The sequence below is a fragment of the Aptenodytes forsteri genome, unplaced genomic scaffold (assembly GCF_000699145.1).
Source record: "Aptenodytes forsteri isolate BGI_AS27 unplaced genomic scaffold, ASM69914v1 Scaffold290, whole genome shotgun sequence".
NCBI classification, from domain to species: domain Eukaryota; kingdom Metazoa; phylum Chordata; class Aves; order Sphenisciformes; family Spheniscidae; genus Aptenodytes; species Aptenodytes forsteri.
Window position 1 is genome coordinate 1008724 of NW_008795244.1, and position 4192 is coordinate 1012915.

Here is a 4192-nt window from a genome sequence, read left to right on the forward strand (position 1 = left end):
GGGGGGCGGAGATGCAGCTTGCCTTTATCGGCGAATGCCAGCGCTGCAGGTGAACGCCTCGGCTGCTTTGCACCTTAAGAAAGATTTGTGCAACGCCTTCCTAACATGAAATTTAGCCAGGACACGAGGAGCGGGCGCCTCACCCTCCCCGACCATGAGCAGGCACGTGGGTTTCCATTTCAGCTGAAATGCGCTATTACATTTTTTCCGGTTTTCTCACGTCCCCGTAGCTCTGAGGCAATGCTTTGTCTTGCCCTTGGCGCTACTTCAGTTAATCTCGGTAGGTCACGCTAAGCAGTTTTCTGAGTTTTGCTACCCCTCATTTGTCTCCAAATCCTAGACGAGGGTTGGGAGTGCTCAGCAGCACGGATGCTGCATACCAGTCCCACTCCCTGGAAGACACTTGCCTCCTGGTCAGAGACTGACTGTCTCACTTGCGCATTCCTGTACACGACCCAGAATGAGTTCACTACCCCCTGCCATCATCTCTGGTTTTTAGCATTAGTGCCTTCCAACTATTCATGGGATACCGCGAGGGTCCGTGCTGTGCTGCCCTGTTAGACGTGCAATGAAGAATGCAGAACACCGTCGTGTACAACTGAAACTAGGCGGGGGAGTTGCTGAAAACACTCCTTGAGGACAAATAAGCCATGAAATAAAACAACTGGTGACAAAAATACAGACAGGAACTATCAAAATGAAAGATGAGTCAAATATTTAGAGGCACAAACCAATAATAATCTGAAGCAAAGAGTCCATGACAAGAACAAAAGTTCAGAAGAAACAAATGCAAAAACCCCCGATAGAAATCATAGTAAGATTGCAGAAGTGTTGGCAATGCAACGCGGTAGCCCTATAGCCCAACTTACCAGGCTTCCAGCAACGTGTTCAGTTTGTTCAGGATACAGACAACATCTGTGTGCTTATTTGCCTTGCCGAGCCTGATGGGAGCTTTGTGCATTACAATGATACAGGTAGCAGCATCAAAAATGAATCTAGAAATTCAAGGAAGAGAAGAGAAGCAGAGGGCATAGGGTTTGATTCGTAAGGAAAGTCTATGGGAAAGGTTATCCAGACCTTGACCATACAACGTATTGTCAACGCAAGGAGGTGAGCACAAGAACTGTACGTACTTGATGTTTTGCTGATAGATGTTTAGGAGGAGGTCCCCTTCAGAAAGGAGGAGGGTATGCGCCCCTGCCCAAGATCAGGCCTCGGTCACCGTCACTAACTGGTTTTCTTTGTGCCCTTTCCATGACCAGAAATAGGACAACTCAACAGGCAACTCAAGTCTTCCCCAGCAAAGCGGGCAAATTCCTCTCCTGAGTCTAGAACCCAGCCCTCCAGGTTCAGTGCATTGAAAGGAGCATTTAACGCATCGGACCCCCAGGGTGCCAGAGACATGGAAAGATGCAATGCTGGAGGCCAGCCAACGATATGATGAGGTATTCTGGATGATGTGATAAGATGCGATACTACAATCAAGATCCTGGATACAACAGAATCCATCTGAAAGGGACTGCAGGATTGATAAAAATAGCTCTTAATGGCCAAGTCCTTTGTACCCATTATGAACCCACTAGGATCATTCACACAGATGTGCTTCCAAAATCAAAGCCTATTAGTGGCTTTTTGCCAAGACAATTGAAGACTTAAAATACCAAATACTTTATACTGAAATTAAAAAAACCCAACAAAACAACACATAGAGCAATTGCTATTAAATTGCTATTAAAAATATGGCACAAGCTTTTGAATTACATTGGTTCCCTTACAGTCTGCAATCACCGCTGACTAGGAGAGAGTCTTCCAAGTCCAGGCCACCCTTCGAGGTCCCACAGTTATCGAAATGCAAGGACCTGTATGACCGAATATCTTTGGAGCCATGAGTGCCACTAAATCAAATCTTACCTTAATGACTCTACCAAAGTTAAATGGTGCAATCTTCCGTTAAATGTCCCATTTGTTCCAATCAATTTATTTCTGGGACAAAAATGTAAGAGGTAGAGCTAAGATCCTGCCACAATAAAAAATCTTAAGCGAAAAAAGTAAAATTACAAAAACACGGGAAACAATACTTCACATTTATAAGGTGCTTTCCATCTCTACCACATTCCTGTATCTTTAATACCGCAAAGTTTAGAGAGATTAATCACATGAGACTTCTGACACGCGTCCAAAGGGCGTATAGAGCAAATACCATAGTGAGTTGGGACCTCTCTTTTGCCAGAAAGTGACCACACACAAAATCACGCAAGAGAGAAACTGGCCCAAAGCATATTAGAAAGTACATCTCTAGCCATCGCTTTTCCTTTTCAGCCATTTAACAAATCACAATTTCTATCTCTGTAAGGTCTCCAGAATCAATCATCTGGGAACTCATCTACTTGCTGCTTATTACATTATTTTTTCCTGACTGCCATAGGCTGTTTTGAAAGCCTCAGCTATTAAAATAGCTATCCTACAGTCAGTCCCAGGCAGGAGGAGGAGTCTTTCCAGTCTTTTCCACAGAGAACTCTTTGCAGGGTTGGGCCTAGAGCCCAGATTTTCAAAGGGGCTTAGCTGCCTAAAGACGTAGGTAAGGGCTCAGCGGGGTTTCCACAAGCTTCTAATTTTTGGTGCTACATGTTTACGCTACAGGTTACTGCAAAAGTTTTGAGAAAGCTTTCTTTGGATGCTCAGTTTGCACAGAGATCAAACTCTCTGAAAGTTTCCGTATTTTTTCTCCTCTGTTGTCTCATTTCAGTTGGACAGTTACTAGAAAAAAATTTGAAAAAAATGCTAGAATTTAGATGTATTTTCCAAACACAACTATAAGAGAAGGACATATGCTACAAATACAACAGAAAAGCTTGACAGAGGAACATCTATGATGTGGACTAGGAAGTCTAATGACATGATCATAGTAATAATTTCTAGCTTTAGAAAGCTAAAAGAACCCAAACAATCAACCCAAAACAACCCAAACCACCCCAAAATCAAAACCCCCACCACAGTTACTTTGGCCTTATGTTGCTGCATAGAAGTCCAGTATTGAGCTGTTTCATTTTTGCTTCACAGAGGCAAGTTTTTTTTAATATTAGTAGCGTTGTTGTTTATACCAGCACAACAGCGGACTCTGACCCCATACGTAAAATACAAAGTATAGTAGTGGACAAAAAGTTGATTAAATCATGGTCATCTACCATCAGATATAATCTTTTGAACTCTTGTTTGTACTTGTCTACTTTATTTACAATATAGCATGCAACATAACAGCAACAGACTTGCGGGGATTAAGCTTTGGCCCTGCCTCCAGTTTGTAGGCTATATTTTTCAGTGTGGGTATTGGCGTTGCTTCATGCTATAACTGCAGTTTCCTGTTTTGTTTGGAATACACTTGATGTATTACAAAATTACCCTTAGTAATAAATAATGTGTCGTTTGCTGCTACGGGGGAAAGATGATTAAAAGCGTTCAAAAACACTGCTTACTTCTCAGTACTCCTGACTGCTTTCATAGTTAACTTTCTGGTTTTGTTCTCTTACAAATACTGATAACACGGAAAATTTTCTCATAGAACAGGAAAAGGGCGTTTTATGTTATTTCTAGTGCACAGATGGTGGGGAACATTTTATCTTTGCAAGAAAAGCCTTTTCTATGGTTCGTAAAGATACTCAAAGGTAAAACTTAGTGCGGCACACATAAAAAAAAGTGCGGGGGGTTTGAGATTGGTGAGTAGACAGAGATCTACAACTTGTAACTGCCCATTGCGGTTAGGATTAGGAAGAAAATTGACAGGTATGCAATATTTCACCTTAAGCAAGCCCCACTCTATAATGTAAATATTTTGAGTGATTTCCAAGCCCCACTGTAGTTCAAGGCTAAACACTCATCCACTCATTAGGAACCAGGAAAGCTGAATTTTGCCACTGTTTCTACATCTGGGAACTCAGAGCTAGGCTTAATTTTTTTTTTTTTCCTGCATGACATCTTTTACTTAAGTGCCACCCAGCCTGCCAGATCTGAGATCCCATGCTGTTGTTCAGGCTTTACATGTGCAACCCAAAGCTCCATCTCTCCATCATGGAACCCTCGCATAATTTCTTTGATGACAATATGGCAAGAAAGAAAGGAACACAAACTTAGCAAGGGAATTACCCAGCCACCCGGATTTTAATCTTAAAGCACACAATGACCACAAATAGCTGAG